We start from the raw sequence: 20,088 nt of genomic DNA, 5'->3' as shown, positions 1-20,088 counted from the left end.
TCTTTTGTTCTGAATATGAACACAGATCAAAACTTGAGACATTTAAAACAGCCAATCCACCAACCAAACTGTGTATGTGTGCAGGGTAATACAGTGTGTGTTACAGTTCTGGGGGTATGGATACTCATTGTATACTCTGCATTTCCTGTATCTCTGCATCCTTTCCACACACCAGCAATGTACAGGCACCAAAGACACACAAGGTGTCATCACCACCACCACAAATCACTTGCCTGAGTGCTTTTCTCCACCTCCACCTCCACACTACCAAATCCCCTACCCCCCCTGCACCCCCACGCCAACCTTCGCCTCTCCCTCTCGGTCTTTCACCCTCTCCAGCGCGCCATATAGGACAGAGTTGGTATATATCTCAATTAGGTTGCAGGGGGGTGAACAAGGGAGGAGGAGGGGACATATGTTGAGTCGCCCCGCCCCCTAACTGCCCTACAGCAGCCGGTTTAAAGAGGAAGCAGCAGCGCACCACTGCTGTCAATCAAACGCTGCTCAGCCGTTTATGCAAATCAGTTTAGCAGGGTTTGGGGGGGGGGGGGGGTTGGGGGTTGTACAGCATGTCTAGATTTGTTTGTCATTCGTTATGCCCTCCCCTTTTATCATTGTACACACACACACACACACACACACACACTTTTCTTTAGTCTGTTTCTCTAAGGCTGAAAGCTTGTCCACTCTTGAGTCAGGCATCCCAATTTGTTGCTCCTTTGTTAAACTGGAAACCAGTACTTGTGTCTACAATGCCAACGTCTTCTGTAAACTGGGTCATCAGCAGTGTGTGCAGATGTGTGTGTGTGTGTGTGTGTGTGTGTGTGTTGGGGTAAGAGGCTTAAAAACATGAAGCTGGCCTTATTTTCTTAAAAATCAAAGAACCGTTTGCAAAGTTTGTGAGATGATGAGAAGACAGGTGGTGTTGGTGCAGCACAGCTCCAACAAGCCAGGTTTATTAATAATTTAGTCAAAGAAATAACAGTTCTGGAAATTCAGTAATTGAAATTCTAACACCGGAATGAAGTGCGTGTTCCTTAAGACTAAGTGCGTGTACCCCCCCCCCCCCCCCCCCCCCCCCGCCCCCCCTTCCCCGGGGTTGTGATTTCATTGAACTTTTTAATTGTTAAACTCTATTGGTGTGTTCAAAAACCTAGTGAGCTGCCTTGCTGTCTTACTGCCTAAATAGGCAGCTGCCTAAGTAGAGAGGATTCTAATAAGTCATTGACTTATAAGTCAGGTTATTCAAATGCGCTATTTAGACAGTGATTCCATTTGTTTTTGCTAACTAAGCTAACACAGGTAGCCTCATGCCATTTAAACCAATGGGATGGGCTGGCACAAAGCGCTAGCATGTCAACTAACATCTCCCTTTGTGTACCGAAAACGGTTAAATTAGCTGAAAAGAACTCCAGAACACCCTATTTTTTATTTTTCTGTGAGAAAAGTTGTGCCACACTGAATGCTGGGACTGCCTTCACCGCTAAGGCAGCGTTGGATTCTCACTCATTCTTGAGTCAAAATACTGTTGAAATTTTAAGATACCTTACTAGTGAGGATATTAAGGCATTTAGGATTTCGAACAGCCTCCTTCTCGGGAGCGCACACAGGATGACGTAAGATGCATCTATGTAGAGAGCTCACTAGGTTTTCGAACACACCCTATAAATATCACCATGGGTAAATACCATAATACCATGATTAAACAATATTGAACCCAGTTCCAATAGTCTCAAATGGACCAACTTCATGACTCTTTCAGAGTTTTCCTAAAAATCAGGCTGATATTTACATTCTCTCCGAGGACAATCGTCACAACAGGGTCTGGAATCTTCTCTTTTTTCACTTTTAAAACCTCTAGAACGTTCTGATGTTAGAACTCGCGCGACATCTCAGCATATCCTCCACTGTCAGGAAATCAAAGGCAACATCAAGCCGGGAGAGAAATGTGACAAGCGGCAGAACCATCTCCAGGAAAGCAGTGACCAAAAACCCAAACCTCCGAAGTATATCAGAGCTGTCAGTCAGTACCTACAGGAACAGCGGGTTCGATTCATACATTTTCTACCGCTTCACTGTGAAGTACGGTGGAAGGCTCGGCTATGAAGTGGTGACAAGCTAGCAGCATGGCAGCGGGTTTGTGGGATTTTTATTAAGTAGCCATAGAGAAGTTTGAAGTAAATCATTTGTCAGTTACATATTTAAGTATTTAAAAAGATATTTGGCAAAAACATGTGTAACTTTTTATTCTTGTTTCTATTATAAAAAAAACTATTTATATGGACACACGTTTTAATGAGCACATTTGTTTTTTTAAGCCTCACACATTGCTAATATGAATTAGTGATATTAAATAGTCATAGTCTGCTACCTCCACCAATTAAAAAAAATGATTCAATTGGTGAACGGAAATGTCTAGGAGAAACAACAGCTCAGCCATAAAACCACATAAGCTCACAGAACAATCACTAAAATAGGTACATAAAATAAATCTGTCCTCGGTCACAACACAAGCATTAACGAGTTACAAACCACATCTGGAAGCAACATCAGCATCATAAGTCCATTGACAAGCATCATCATCACATGAAAATCTTCTTCCCCTTAAAGCTTCTTTGAGCGTCCAAAAAGGTGGAAATCAGATGGTGCTAAATCCGGACTATAAGCGTCTCACAGTCTCTCAGACACGACCAATTACTACTACTCCCACCTTAAAGTGTGGAAGACCCCTCGTATTTATACAATATGGACAAATCATGTGGACATTCAACCATTAGCTTGTTTGATATTCTTTTACAAAACTCTAGATGTTAAATTTTGCAGTAATAACAGCCTCCCTTCTTCTGGAGAAGATTTTTGGAGGGAAAGGGTTGAACTCAGGGCTTATTGCAAGTGACTAGAGTTTTTCAACATCTAACTCGTCAAACTGGGTCTATATGAATATTGTGTTGTGCACAGGAACACAGCCATAATGCACAAAGTTAGAAGCATAGTATTTATTTCATGAGTGTGGCTGGGAGACCTGAACTCATTAATTAGGAGGGGTGTTTAGTTACTTTTGGCTGTATCTTGTAAGTGCATTATTCTTTGAGCTTTTTACATAAACATCTATTATTATTGGCCAGTGATGTAATCGACTATTATACGCTCTCGTCTAGAAATCAACAATACGTCTGGCTGACTGAATATCAATCTACAGCAGCAGTTTATCATGTACTAGTTACTGACAAAACTGGAATGAATCACTGAACTGTAGCATAAAGATACAGACGATGCTCTCATATCTCCAGGAGAACAAAAGTACAGAAGTACAGAAGAGCAAAAATAAAATCGTGTTTGCTTTCTTGTATTTTTAGGCAAATGTCAGGAAGAAAAATCATCTTTGAGGTCTTGGATCTTAAAAGTTTAAATCTTAAAATTAAACATCAGACTAGAAATACTGCTGAAGTACTTGTACTAGATACCACAATACTCATTCAGAAGTTTGTAAGGTGATAAAGAGAAATTCCATCCAACGTTTTATACACCAATTAGGCATAACATTATGACCACCTTCCTAATATTATGTTGGTACCCCTTTTGCTGCGACTGTGATGCTCTGTGTATTCTAACACCTTTCTATCAGAACCAGCATGAACTTCTTCAGCAGTTTAAGCTACAGTAGCTCGTCTGTTGGATCGGACCACACGGGCCAGCCTTCACAATAAAAAAAAAAAGCTTAACATGGTTTGCTTAACAATGTATTAAAAGAAGTCATGTTAGGCTTTGTTCCTGTTAAGACATGTTCCTTCTGCCTGAGTCACTTTTTACTGCCTCATTGGAGGCACTTAAAAAATGTCAGTGGCAAACTGGGTCAAAGTTCAATCTGGTGAACTTGAGCACCATGGTAAGCGCAAAAATCGTGAGCCCAACATGGCAAAAGTGCGCCATACTCCATAGGAAACAACGGCACAGACGGCGCAAAAACGGTTTTGGCGCTTCTCATGCGAATGCGCCTTGTACACCCACAACAAGAGCTAGCATGGTACGTGTTCCTAATAAAGAGGTCAGTCATTTTAAACAGTATTTAAAAACCCAACAACACTGCTGCACCTGATACACACTCGATACATGCCAGAACAACACACACTACCATGTCAGAGCCATGACAGTGTACTTGGCAGTGGTGAGAATGGTCCACCACCCAAACATCATCTGGTCAGCAGGGGTCTGATTGGAGTTCCTTTGAATTAATAAATGTGGTACAGAAGGGTGGTGGAGTGTACCGAGAAACAGACATAATAAGACTGGTTCCTACAGGTCATGGCAACATAAAAAAACGGAATTATTGCTACAGTGGTGAGACCGGTAAACTTGTTCTATCAACATGTTGAAACTTGATTCGTCAGCAGTGTGTGTGTGTGTGTGTGTGTGTGTGTGTGTGTGTAAACATATTCTATTCACCTGTAGAGACCTGTTCCTCCCTCTGGTTTACACAGGCTCATGTGTATTTACTGAAGCTACCTGGTTCCTGCACCTCTTTCATAAAGCTTGAGGAACATGACGAGTCAGCACGGCTCAGCCCGGCGTGAGATTTCGGTTATTTACATCAACCAGACGTCCTGAAGAACATCATCTCATCACCGCACTTCCACATCAGTGTGGGAAAACAAAACACATACACAGAAGAAGTTAAGCACCATAAGAAGTTCAGTTTAAGGATTAACAGCTTTATGTTCAACAATGTTTTGAAGTAAATGTAAAACATTTAGCATGTTTTCAGGTTTCACTCACTCATTTTGTCACCTTTCTACCCCATTTCTTATTTATAAATCTAATTGAACCCCAATAGTACCCTCACTGGTCACATGAGGTTTGGGTGGTGGACTATGTAAACACTAAAACAGTAACAATAATAATTAAAACAGTTAAAAAAAATCATTTAGCATTTTTACAGGTACTCCTTCACTCACTTTCTAAGCCACTTATCGTAATCAGGGTCTCGGAGGGTGCTGGAGCCTATTCCAGCTCTCAATGTACCAAGGCACACAGAAACACCCTGCAGGGCACCAGTCCATCGCCAGGCAGACACACAAACACATTCAGGGCAATTTTAGTATCTCCAATTAACCTGACTGCATGTCTTTGGACTGTGGGAGGAAACCGGAGCACCCGGAGGAAACCCACACAGACACGGGAAGAACTGCACACAGAAAGGACCGGACCGTTGCCATTTTGGCCAGCAGATGGGGCACGGAGGCACAGATGATTGACGTGTCAGTTTCAGAGGTAAATTAATTTAAGTGAAAGTGTTTTCTATATATCACTGTTTCTCTCTCTCATACTTGCCACTTATATTTGCTGCATAGTCTGAATCCAGCTTCTCGCGTGAGGCAGGATATCGCAAATGGGGAGTCACGCACCGATCCAGATTCTCCTCCACCACTGTACAGACGCCTCGGGCTGTTAACCAGGGTCTTTACACAGGATACCCACTTATTAGTCTAGTCTTTTTCACCCAGCAGATGGGTGGCCAATTTTGTCTGCCCACCAGCCGACTGGTAGCAGAGCTGAGATTCAAACTCTGGGAGTTCAGAATCCCAGTGCTGGTGTGCTAGAGGAATATACGGCTGCATCAACTGGGCAGCTAAATATAGATTTTTTTATTTAATTCTTTCATACACGGGGTATGCAACGGGTGTGTGTGTGTGTGTGTGTCTTAAACACCTACACTCAATCAGTAGGATGAACGTCTACATACTTTTGGCTAAATTGTGTCTATGTGCAATGTTGTGTAGCTCCAACAGCAGATTCCCTCCTGCTTCTTAATTCTATTAGAACATTTTTCAACACAATATTCTCAGTTTTGGTGTCTTTCTGATTTTATTCCAAACTCCTTGACTTTGAGTGTATTCACACACTCTCTCTCTCTCTCTCTCTCTCTCTCGCTTTAGCATGATACTGTGAGACGTGAAGCATAGGAAAGGCAACAGAGTCACACACAGCTGCCTCACTAACGCCAACAACCCGGCCCCTCCTCGCTAGGCCTGTTGTCGCCATAGCAACGCCATCCAATCGGGGCCTCGGGAATGCAGGGAGGAGGCGGGGACTTCTTCGAACCCTCTAACACTTCACACCCACAAACACACACACACACAAGCAGATATTCACACGCATGCCTAGCCAGATCTCCCTCTCACACACGCAGAGACAAACTCACATAAATACACAGTAACTAAAATACACATCTGCCCTGCACCTCTGTACATCTCCTCCAGGTCCCATAACACACACACACCACACACACACCACACACCAACACACACTGCACCATAACACACACTGCACAACATACAGCACACACACATCATTCTAGAAAGTTTGGTACAGATCACAGATTGTATATCGTCAGATCGGAGGGACCGATATTTTAAGGTTAGTCTAGAGGAGAAGAAAAATGTGCTCTGTGTTCCAGAAGCTTCCAGTAAAACAAGAGAGACAGCCCAAACCCGGAGCCTGTCCCCATCCTCTCCTGTCCGCCTTTCTTCATTCTACAGCCGAGTGGTTTGGAGGCCCATTAATCTTGATCATTCCCTCTCATTTCCCTCGTAGATCTAGGACATTTTCCTCAGCCATGATAATCCCCACAACAGAATTTTTTTATTATTATTACTGTATTTTTCCCAAAGTACATTGCTTGCTTGTCTACAATGTTTTCTTTTTTTTTTTTGTCTCACCAAATACAACAGTATAGAGCAACCAAGCTTTGACGGGCAGGATGTTTGCAACAATGATGTTGATTAGAACAAGCTGTATGATCACCTGGAATATTATCTGCAACTTTAGCCACTATTAACTTTTTAACATTCATTGCTATTGCTATTGCTATTGCTCCCCACTTTATGTGGCTCCCAAAGATTGTATTGTATATATTGGTGTACATCTGTTTACATTTATTCACTATTGAGGCTGGATAGAAATACACAACTATGAGTTCAAACCATGGGGTTACATAAACTGTCAATCCTCAGATTAATCACCTGAGCCTTAGGTGCCTTATAGTGTAGAGTTAGCCATATTGTAACTGCATTACCTACTGCTTCAGAGTAGTTACACATCACTACAGAACTTACATACTTGTGCCCCGTGTGAGAAGCAGCACCTACACCATAAAATCATGTACGTTACCTAATTCATGACCATGAAAAGCGTGTCACAGACCGTGAAATGAGCTTTGTGTTTGTGTTTAGTGATTTAGTATTTTTCATTCGCGTACCATTCAAGTGCCTCACATTTACAGGTTATTTTGCACTATGAGGCATCCTAGCAATCCTACGGCACTTCAGTTAGCACCGCTTAGTCAAAATGTCCAAGATGTTGAAATGTAAAACAGCTACATTTATGGCATTTAGCTTACAATTATGACTGAACATGATTTAACCAACTGAGGGTTGAGGGCCTTGCTCAGGGGCCCAACAGTAGTAGCGTGGTGGTGGGGGGGCTTGAACCAACAACCTTTTGATTACTACATTTACAATCCAGTACCTTAACCACTGAGCTACCACTGCCCTAAACACTACTCAGGTATTTAAGTTTAGAAAACTCCCAACCAATTCTGTGGGCGTGGGGGGGGCCGTGTCAAAAGATGGACGAGAATTTTCGTATTTGAGACAGAACATGAAGCCTCGCACCGTCATTGGATGTTCTAGGTTTACATTCAACCGTTAAGGTAGCTGTGCTGTGTATTGTAGCTTCTGTTTATTCTTTTACTTGATTTATGAGTATAATTTAATGACTGCTATGAAATGTGGCTCCTTTCTTTAAAAATCTGTAAAATCTAGTAGACCTGTAGAATTTAGTAGACCCTGAATAGGATAAAGCGGTGGTAAAACAGACAATGAATGAATGATATTTATTGTGAAGACCCTACTTATTGGTGCCCCGTGTGAGGAGGCAAATCAGCTACTTAAGCTGTCTGCTGTAACTCTTTGTAGTTGTTTTTTTATTGTTCAAACTTTACAAAAGGTTCTCTCTAATGAAAATAAACTGTTAAACATCTCAAAGAGGACTTCAATCTGTGGCAGCGCAAATTACCCATATTTTTAGCATTCAATCTCAGTGGAGCCATATACTTTTATCTTCCAATGAAGTGAGTTTACTTACGAATGCAGTGCATTTTAAACAGGTAATTAGTTAATTCATTCCCTATTCTCATAGTACTTTTCTCTTCAATCTTACCAAGCTTACATTTAAATCTTATATTGTTTGTAAATTTAACATTATCGTAAATCAGCTAAGTACCAATCTCAAAGTATAATTACTTAGAGTAGGCTTCATGACATTGTGTCTAGTTTTCTGATTCTGTTTGGCTGTTTTATCAGGCTTAATTGAGCAAAACATGAAGTGACATATTTGTAAAGGAATAAAGCATCACAGGGGCTTTAGGCAGCTCTGGGATCCTGAAGCCAAACATCGGTAACCAGTCCCAGTGTCTGGTAAACAAAGTCGAATCTCTCTGACTCCGTCTTTCTCACTCGCTCTTCTCCCTGAGATGTTGTATGCCACCAAATATAGCCGCCTATTTCCAGCTTCCCTTCTCCCCGGCGCTCATCCTCCCCCTTAGCTGTCTCGGAAAGGGAGCGTCTAATCTGCTTTCTTTTCCGCCGTTTGCCTTTATTGTAAACCGATCCAAGAAAATATAGCAGGAGAGGGTGGAGGGTGCAGAAAAAGAGAGCTAGATACCAAAAAATGAGAAAGAAAGAGAGCGTAGAAGAGAAGGCGACCTAATTGCATGGCCCGTAGTGTGAACTATCTCTCCTCGAAGCATATGAAAACTGCAAAGGGATGCGAGGAAGCAGACAGGCAAGATGTGTGAAATGCACATGAGGCAAAAGAAAGGCTCGGGTACGAACGAGATTAATGTGTTAGTCGTGTTGTTTGAGATATTCATCGTGCAGTTCCACTCTTCCACAAGGAGATAAAGCTCATTAATAGTTTAAAAGGGTTTCATTTAGATCCTATAATATCTGATACATGATCATTTAAATAGATGTTTTAAAGGTGGGTATAGTTTTTTTGTATGGCTAAGCATTACATGGTTATTAACCCTTTAATGGCCTCACCAAAAAATAATGTTCTTAGTTTATTGGGACTAAACCAACAACAAACAATTATTATTTTTTACTAGTGCACACAGTATTTTTGTAATGAGACAGTTGAGATGACCACATCAGGTGCTAGCTTTAAGTTGACATAAAGGTTAGAAAGACTTGTTTTCTTAAAACCATCTACCAATATTTTTGACTTTAACACATGTCAACCCTAACAAGATTATATAAATACAGCTTGTTCTTACCCAAGTATTTAGACTCAAACTAAGCTCAACCAGATGGTTAGGTAGTGGTGTCTAGACTTTTTCTCAATTAAAGTCTTAATTGTGTCATATAAAAAAATCAAGACAGGATTACAACCACCAAAACAATTCAGTAATTTATTTTTAGAAAGCTCTGTAGCCTGGTCAGGGTTGCAGACAATTGGAGAGCAACACACTCCCACATTCACTCACTCAAACCTATGAGTAATTTAGTGTAGCCAATCCACCTGCTGCCTAGACAAAACCATACAAACAGAGTGAGAACAGTGATGAATAATAAACCCGGGTCCCCAGTACTTATCATTCAGCACCCACTACCAGAGGTCACTCACGGAAAGCTACAGGAAGATCTGACAGCAAGAACAACAGCTACAACTTAACTGAAATTCACTGTGTCAGTGGCCTTATAACAACACTACCTAACCTCAATAACTGTTCTGTAGTTTATAGGAAAGTAAATTCCCACAGTCTTGTTTCAAAACCTACTGTAATGCTTTCAGGGAGAACGTGTAGGATTTGCTTGTGAGTTAAGTGTCTATTTTGCTAATATATTTTACAGTGGTACCTTGAAACTCGACATCAGTTGGTTCTGGGAGTGGTGTTGAGTTTTAAAGGTGTTGAGTTTTAAGATATTTTTTCCCATATGGATGTATGGAAAACCTGCGTTTCATGTTCCTGTGGAACTGCATATATTGTAGGTTAATGTAAAATAATGAGGTTGTTTCTGACACTTATACACTGAAAATAACACAAATATAAAAACACTGAAATAAAACAAACCTGCACTTTAGCTTTACTTCTTTATTGTTTCTATATGCTTCTTAATCATGGAGATGCTGGATCTTGGAATACCGTACACCTTAGTGATTTCCTCACTTGCTAGCGCTGAACAAAATGCCAGTCATACACACGTAGAGTTTAAGAGAAACGTCGAGTTTAAGGGAAACGTCGAGTTTAAGGCTACAAATCTCTCAACAAGGGGCATCAAGTTTCTAAGATTTCAAGTTTAGGGGACGTCGAGTTACAATGTACCGCTGTATATCATCTTCCAAAACTTTCCTTTGTTGTTTTGAAAACTATTATATGTTTGATATGTTTAAGATTTTACTTTTGTGGGGTCTGAAATTAAGTAGCATTTAAATTAAAATCTAATCTTTCCCTAGCCGTTTTATTGTGTAACTCACTACAGTAACTGTGTTTAGTTATTAGTCAATCATGCATGGACTGCAATACACTCCAGAAAAACGTCTAATCCAACCAGGACACACTTACAAATTTTGATACCTGAACGCTTTCCAAAATTAAAATAAAAATAAAAAAGGAAGTAATGGTATGTTAATGGACGAACAACTTCTTAATCCGATCTAAATCTTTGTATTCTGTCTCTTTCCCTCAATTAGCAGCTAATTTCCTACCACACATTACCATCAATTAACATATTATAGACTACTCATGCAGCTAATTAGCCAATCTTTTGTGTGATGATCAGTATAAAACGTGGCATGTGAGTTGGTAGTGGGAATTAAAAGTAATCCCATTTGGATTTCATTGATGGGTTAGCGTTTTAACTGCTGTGAGATACAGTATGTTACAGCTTTACATTCAGTTGCTAATCCAGGTGAATGTTCAATAATTGAACCCTGACTGATGACACACCAGGTAACAGTTGTATAATTTGTCCTCTAAGGTGTGTCTGAAAGCTCAGGGCTGAAGTGGGCTTCAGAAGACCTGCAGCTTTTACTGATCATTAAAACAGTCTGAGATTTGTAGTTTTCTATTAAACAAGAGGGTGGACAGTAGATGCTAATTGACTTAGGTAAGCAAGTAACATTATGAATTTATGAATTTTTACTCATTATAACCCCAGTCTAAATGTTTGGTGTGTTTGTGTTTCCCTCTAATAGGTTTATAATGGGATCAAGAATAGCATTGATATTTCTGTACTGGGATTTTAAAGACCTATTTTTTATTTGTGTTGTATTTTTTGTCTAAATTATACATACAATTATATACAATTATACAATTTATTTATACTTAACTGCTTTTAGTCACTGTGCTTTTATGGCAGACATGTATATAAGGTGAATACTAACTGGCTATACAAGGGATCTTCAAAAAGTTTCCACACTTTAATATTTTGATTGGAAGCTGTGAGGGTGGGAGGAGGAGTAATCGGTCGTGTCTGAGAGACGCTTATAGTCTGGATTTAGCACCATCTGACCTCCACCTTTTTGGACCGCTCAAAGAAGCTTTAAGGGGAAGAAGATTTTCATGTGATGATGATGTGAAAGCAGCGCTGCATCAGTGGCTACAAGCTCAACCAAAAACATTTTTTTTATGGCATTAAAAAAAGAAAAGTGATGTCATTAGTTTTTAAAGAACCCTGGTATATGGTGTTTGCTTTGAGTTTTAAAAGTAGCACTCCTAGGTTTAGTAATCAGACTCTGATTACTAGGAGAAATGTGACTGACTAAGACAAACTGTAGGCTAAATAATTCATAAAGAATTGATTTATTGACTGTTTTCATTATGTCTCTATAGATGTCTATAGATTACTATACTATACTATCCAAGCATGCAAGCTTATTCATTAATTATTGGCCATAATTAGTCCTGTGATTAAAGTACTGACATTAAAATAGTTACCAAGTTTTACTGTGAATTGAATCCCAGGTTAGTAAACTAAAATCTACTACATTTTCATTTTCATGTGTGTGGCTGTATATGAAGTCTGTGCAAAGTAAAACTACCTGCTACTGGAAGCTAGTCTGCACTTTGTAACAAAATCTGACCAAGTTTTCCAATGTTTTCTAGTCTGATCGGTTATTAATCTGGCAGATTTTATCAAAAGCTGCGTCCCAAACTGCATACAACATACTACACAACATAATAATTGGTTTAACTTTTAACTTTTAAAGATTTAACTTATTGTTAATCTGTCTTTTATTCTTTGGAAGTTACTGTACGGTTCAGTTTGATAACAGAAAATCTCAATGAAGAAAATAGTTTTAAGACAGTCTGTCTAGATGTCTATCAACCTGGTATCAAAAATAAAACAGGCAGCTCAGTGCATCTCTGATGCGAGACATAGATGGATGCATTTGCCAAAACAATTTCTTTTCCTCTCCCTTTTCTACATTTTCCCACTTCCATGTAAAGACTGTAGTTGCAGGAGCATTGCACAGTGTTATGACAGTTTATGAGACCATAATGAAGCCACAGAAAAACACAAAGAACAAACGAACGTCATTTACCACCCCAATTCGTCACAAGTAGACGGTGCAAGGAGAATGCAGAATAAAATATTTAACACGTTTTTCTCAGCTCGGCAGCATCTGTGCTGAGGCGAGAACTCGGGCTGTAAACTGGCTTATGTAAGCGCCTACAGCAACCTGGTACACAGAAAAGAAACGAGACGAGAAGAACAAACAGGAGCAAGACGCTGAACGTTCCCGCTCTGCGGCGGCAGCCTTATCGCTTTAGCAGCTTCCATCCTATTGTCGAGCGCCTCGCCTGTTCAGGCTCCACGCTGATTCGTGCACCAGGGTCTGTCTGTCTCAAAAAAGTGAGGAAATAGGGAGGGGACATGTGAAGCGCACCTGTTTAAATGTATGGTGTTCAGGTCTGTGTAAGAGTAGCCCCCGTGTGGTGATTAAACACCAGCTTTAACTATATCTAAGCTTTGTGATGTCATAAGATCACTGCAATGTTCAACAACATGCAAAACAAGCACAGTGGTCACATTTTTAAAATGCATTTCTAATAATGTAAAACATTACTACATATTAATACTAAAGTGTCATGTGCACCATATGGTATCTTTCTCACATTCAAGGTTGCTTTATCAGACGCTTTTATCCAGAGCGACTTACAGAAGAGCCTCCACAGTGAACGTTTTCCTACTCTAGTTTAAGTAAACAACAGTCCAAGGATTTAAATGTGCTGAAACCTTTTAGAAGTTTTTTTTTAAAGAAATAAATAAGAATACATTAGTAAGTGCATGTTAGTTCTCAGCCTAAGTGCTTAGTAAAGAGGTGGGTTTTTAATCATCTTTTGAAGACGTTGTAGAGGAGGAACCAGCATGATCTTGTCATGTTGGCTACATGAGGAGAGAAGGACAGTTGGTTATCCAGGACAACACCAAAACAGACAATACTCAAGTTTGAGTCTCACCAGTGCTACTTGCTAACTGGCTATGTCTCATTTACATTTACATTTTCGGCATTCAGCAGACGCTTTTTTCCAAAGTGACTTATAGTACTGTGATAGTATATTTTGTCTAAGAATTGAAGATTAAGGGCCTTGCTCAAGGGCCCAACAGTGGCAAACTGGCAGTGGTGGGGCTTGACCCATCGAACTTTTGATTACTAGTCCAGTACCTTAACCACAAAGCTAGAACTGTCTCAGCAAGCCTCACCTTCTTCTGCAATAGCAACTTTGACCGTCTGGTTGAGGTGCCAGTAGGAACAGTGTAGGAAGGAATAAATGGCTAACAGCATGATCCTTAGTACTCGTTAAAGCCCTTAGCAAAATACTCTGGTGACCGATGTAAATAAATACAATTTTGACAAATTTGGTGTGATGGGACTTCAGGGGCCTGCACAGATCCCTAACCTCAACCTTGCTGAACACCTTCAGGATAAATTGGAACAAATGCAAAAAGATTCCAATTCATGCAAGTCAGGTATTTCATTTCAAAACCAGTGCCTGAGAGAATAAATGCTTTTTTGATGCTCCAAAATGTTGTGAAAGTATTTCCATAAGGTGCTAATTCCATTTTCACTTATCACCACGGTTTTGGAACTGATTGTCCAAACTGGTAATAGCTGTTAGTCAGATGTTCACATGACCTTATATACTGTAGTGTATTAGCTAAAAAACTAAGTCTAGTAAGAAGCAGTTCACAGTGTACTCCCAACTAAAAATAAAAGGACTTTTATTAGCATCAAATTCAATTGCATTGCTCATAACAGAAAACGTTCCTGTGATTTCACAAGTACAATTTTTCATATTCAAACAATGACTCAAATCAGCATGTGTGAGAGTACACTGGTTGTAAAAGCTCAGTTTTTTGAGGTTATTCTGCACCTTTTAGATTTGGTGATGTATTTTTGTATGTGCTGTTTTGAATGCGCCTCTGCTATGAGTTTGTTCTCCTCAGATCTCTATATAAAAAACAAGCCTTTGTAATTCAATCGCGATGCTGATGGTACATCCGCACATACCATCCACACGTATCCTCCCACACCTGTCAGAAAGATGCTGACACATATATATTTATCTGTCGTATGTCCACATAAATGGATCTCAGATCCGAGGCTTCAGTATTTCCTTTGTGAGCGATAATATTACCATATACACCGATCAGCCATAACATTAAAACTACCTCTTTGTTTCTACACTCACTGTCCATTGTATCAGCTCCACTTACCATATAGTTCTACAATTACTGACTGTAGTCCATCTGTTTCTCTGCGTACTTTTTTAGCCTGCTTTCATCCTGTTCTTCAATGGTCAGGACCCTCACAGGAAGAGCAGGTATTATTTAGGTGGTGGATCATTCTCAGCACTGCAGTGTCAATGACATGGTGGTGGTGTGTTAGTGTGTGTTGTGCTGGTATGAGTAGATAAGACACAGCAGCGCAGCTGGAGTTTTTAAATACTGTGTCCACTCATTGTCCACTCTATTAGACACTCCTACCTAGTTGGTCCACCTTGTAGATGTAAAGTCAGAGACGATCGCTCATCTATTGCTGCTGTTTGAGTTGGTCATCTTCTAGACCTTCATTAGTAGTCACAGGACACTGCCCACGGGGCGCTGTTGGCTGGATATATTTTTGGTTGGTGGACTATTCTCAGTCCAGCTGGGACAGTGAGGTGTTTAAAAACTCACTACTAATAATAACTACTCTGTGGTGGTCCTGTGGTGGTCCTGACCATTGAAGAACAGCATGAAAGAGGGCTAAAAAGCATGTAGAGAAACAGATGGACTACAGTCAGTAATTGTAGAACTACAAAATGCTTCTATATGGTAAGTGGAGCTAATAAAATGGACAGTGAGTGTAGAAACAAGGAGGTGGTTTTAATGTTATGGCAGATCAGTGTAAATATGTGTAGCATCCAGTGTGGACACACAGGATATGCTAAATGCATTTTTAAAACACTTAGATACCTGAGCATCACATTTATAAATGTGTGTTAAATATCACATCTCATAACCACAGACATTATTACAGAGTGTCTCCCTTTGCTGATCTAATAGACTTTTCTACTTTTTCTACTTGGATGTGGCTTGAACCAGCAACTTTTGAATGATTAGTCAAGTACCTTAACCTCTGAGCTTCCACTGTCCATATTTAATTATTGTACAAGCTGACAGTAATTAAATATGGACATTTGTAGGCATGAAATCCTTCAAATTTTATCAATTTACTTTGTCCCAATACAAGATTGAGGAAAGGACACTGACCATTCGTGACCTTCCCCAACACGCACTACACTTTTTCACCTCCGCTTGTTGAGTTTCAGTGCATAAGCAGTAGTATCATGGATAATATATTTACTGAATTTCTAAGAGACAACGTGATAATAATTTCCATTTATTACAGATACTTCAATCCAAAGCAAGCAGGCACGCTCAGCCACTAAAAGCTTTGCTCAAGGTCCCCGAAGTGACTCTCTGACAGCACTGGGATTTCAGCATATCAAACTCACCACTGATAAACATTCAACATGTGATGATATTGTGTTCCAATGTGTCTAACATGCCCATAGTGACAACTACACATGATGGTATTGGGTATCATGTTAGGTTGTTAGGTTTCATTCTTCAGTCGTTAGCAGTCCAGGAGTAAATGATCATTTAACTTATTGTCCTCAGTGATCATGCCAGCGCTTATTCATGTTTAAGGCTGAGCGCTCCTCACCACCCTACATATTTTATACCGGTGGTTCTAATGTTTTGGCTCCTCTGTATACTTAGACCCATTTGACAGTAACAGTGATGTTTTCACAGTTGGGAAAAAATCTTGTTTCCTCTCCTGTTTGTCTCTGAGCTTGTGTGTGTGTGTGTGTGTGTGTGTGTGTGTGTGTGTAATGGTCAGCAAAAGACAGCATCATAAATCTGCCACTGGAGGCACCAAAATCACAGCTTCCCCCATATGGACAAACAGCACACACACGCACACATACACACATTATGTGAGCATGTGTGTGAGTGTGTGTATAGACAGACAGACAGACAGAAAGATAGATAGATAGATAGATAGATAGATAGATAGATAGATAGATAGATAGATAGATAGATAGATAGATAGATAGATAGATAGATAGATAGATAGATAGATAGATAAAATGTGCAGGGCGGTGCATATATCAAGTACAAGGTATAAGGTAGAAATTAAATAGTAAAGTGTGTGTATATACATATATGTATTATATATATATATATCGGATCAAAGAAAAGGTGTTTGTTGCCAAATTTATTTATGTATTAGGATTTTACTGTCATGTTTTTTCACACTTTGGTTACATTCATGACAGGAATGGTACTTACTGGTTACACAAGATTCATCAGTTCAAGTTTAATATCAAACACAGTCATTGACAATTTTGTATCTCCAAATCACCTCACCTCACCTCACTTGGGAACCCAGGACCTTCTTACTGTGAGGCGACAGTGCTACTGTCATTGAGCCACTGTGCCAGCTTATTTGTTGCCAAAAATTATGTCTCATCTGACCATATTATCAAATTCCAGTCAAAGTTCTGGCAGTCTCTAGTAAACGTCAATTGCTTCCATTGATGATTAGGTAACAGGAAATTATTTATCTTGCTTGAACTACAATGAGTTTGAATAGATGTGGCATCTAATAGTATAGTTTAATCCAGGGAGATGACAAAAGGACATGCTTTTCTATACTGAATTGTTCTCCTCAGAAACATTCATTCTCACTGTGCTTGGGGGTAAAACATCTCCAATATTAAAACACATCCCGACTTTATGGTATAGACACTAAATGAGTTGGTGTGTTCTGTCTAACCAGTACAGTCTCTAGCACAAGAACCAGCACTCTTTTAGTGGGAAAGCACTATTTGTATTACATTTGGTCATTTGGACCAAGAAAAGATGCTGAAACAGGAAGGGTCTTCTACATCTGGTTGCCACACAATTTATTTTAAACACCTTTTAGCATGGGTGTGTCTGAAACCTCTGAACCACATATGGAGAGGTGTCCACATAGTTTTAATCACACAGAGTATACGCACTATTGTCACTTCATTCACATTCACATAAAAAGTACAGAAAGACTCGTCTTGCAGTATAGTACATGGTGCACCAGGGAAGGACACAGTGGAGTTATAAAGGTTCCTGTTCTCTTTTCTGGATCTTTATGGGGTTCTGGCTGGAACCGTTTAAACATAAAACCCTTTTCAGGTAAACAGTTTCCCTCCAGGCAGGATGAAGAAACAGTGTTGAGACACTCAACAATGCTGTCTGGCGGCTAGTTCAAATATGTTCAGACTGTGCTTACACTGGAGGAGCCGTTCTGACAAAGCACCCAAAACACATTCACACACGCACACACACACACACACACACACACACACACACCCACACACACACACACACATTCAGAGCTGGAAGAACCTGATCTTATGAAAGGCTGAACATGTTTTAAGTGAGCAAAGGCATGGTGGTTGGGTTGTGTTCATGTTAATATGAAGTAAGGTGAGAAGTTGTACAAATGTACAGTTGAGAACATTTTGTTTCTTTTGATTTTTGCACAGATGAATTTTATAATTTTGCTATCATGTTACTCTGGGACGTATAATAAAAATATCATGTTTTTAAGTAGTAGGATTGTACCGAATAGCTTCTGTACGATAGGTAGGTGGGTATAGAGAGAGAGGGAGTGAGAGAGGGAGAGAGAAATGGGGTAAATAAGAAAGAAAGAAAGAAAGAAAGAAAAAGAAGAAAAAAAGACAAAACGGACATAAAAAAATGAATAAAGATACAAAAAATACAGAAAAAAATGATGTTCTCTGGAGGAAAAAGGAAATAACAATAAATAAATAAGAGAAATAAAAAGAAGGACAGAAAAGCTTTTACTTTGGTCTGTGAGGAGAGAAAAGAGAGAGGCAGTGTTTCTTCCTGTCAGTGGATCAGGACGAGGCCTGTCTGTACCCGTCCCAACCTCCCAAACCTTTTTCGCACACCTGGGCCTCCATTTCCCTTTGAGGTGGGTCCCAAACACGAACCAGCACGCCTCGTTCTGTGTGTGTGCGTCTGAGTGTGTGTGTGTGTGTGTGTGTGTGTGTGTGTGTGTGTGTGAGGTCTGAGTGCAAAGGGAGTTCCCCATTCAGACCTGACTGACACGAAGATGAAGCACAATCAGCAGAAATGTACTGACATGATTTCATTCATACGTTTACTGACTTATAGAGGACGTAATTAAGAACGAGTCAACAAACACAATCTCAAAAAATAATCCTGTACCTCATCCATTAGTTACATTTCTTGGTGCAACCACACATATACAGTTTTTATTATTTATAGTTAGTAGATCAGTTCTGTTTAAAATAACAGCTGTAGTGTCTAAATTGAGTAACAAATTCTCAGATTATTTCATATATGAGATGATTAACTGAACCATAAGAATGACCGTGTGGCCACTTTGTTAGAGATAAATGGTAAAAACAGACACAGGCTGATATACCATGAGCTACCAGATTGTTTAACAATGGGATCTACTCTGAAAAATGTTCAATTTAAAATAATGTCACAAAAACATCAGTGATACAAATATTGGCATATAAACTGCTACAGTGAAAACAGCTCCCCCTTGTGCATAAACTTCTGCCTACTAACCATGAGTGATTATGGTAAGCGAGGTACAAGGCAGGTCATTGAGACACTTTGCATTCAAAAGAAAGTTTGGGGTTTGTCAAAGAGCCTGTGAAGTACTGCATTACCCACAATCCCACAGAGAAAACCCATGAATTCACAACATTGCTGCAACAAACAGGGCTGATCAGTGACCCTGTCCACTTTTTTAATAGTCTCAGTCCTGAAAGCTTCACATAGCTGGCTAGCTAGCAAAGTCATTAGGAATAAAAAAGGGCTAAATCTATAGACATCAAGCGAAAAATATGCTCAGGTATTGCAGCGATACTGGTGGCAAGTTCAAATTCCATCTGTGCTATCGTCCAGCTGGGCACCTACACAGACACAAGATTGGCTGTGTGTCGGGATGCAGGGTTCCTCATCGATGCTGCATTTAGGATAAGGAAACCATTTCAAACACTGCATACACAATATACAGGAATCACCTAACACTATAAAATACTGAAGTTTGTTTGAACATAAACTGACTCAATGGTTTTATTTCCTATGCATTGTGGGATTTTACTTTTAATAAGTCTTGCACAATTATCCCCCCACCCAGTTGTTTTCCTTCTTTTTTATTAAGTCATGGTACCTCTGGTAGGTGATTTAACTGGTTTTAATTATTTACAAATTTTCTAAAATGTTGATAAAAAATTTATTCACTACTGTTAAGTTTAGCTGTCACATCAGTGTTACCTCTATTTAATAGATACAGTTCGACTGATCATGGACAGCAGGGCGTGGCTCTCTGCACGTGATACTGCGCTCTGTGAGACCCCGCTCCTCTAAGGGACAGCCTCGGCCCTCCGATCGGAAATGCTAATTTGACTGCACAGCAAAGAACATT

This window comes from Trichomycterus rosablanca, chromosome 26, assembly GCF_030014385.1.
Source record: "Trichomycterus rosablanca isolate fTriRos1 chromosome 26, fTriRos1.hap1, whole genome shotgun sequence".
Lineage (NCBI taxonomy): Eukaryota > Metazoa > Chordata > Actinopteri > Siluriformes > Trichomycteridae > Trichomycterus > Trichomycterus rosablanca.
The sequence above is the reverse complement of the archived record's forward strand: the minus strand, read 5'-3'. Positions refer to the sequence as shown.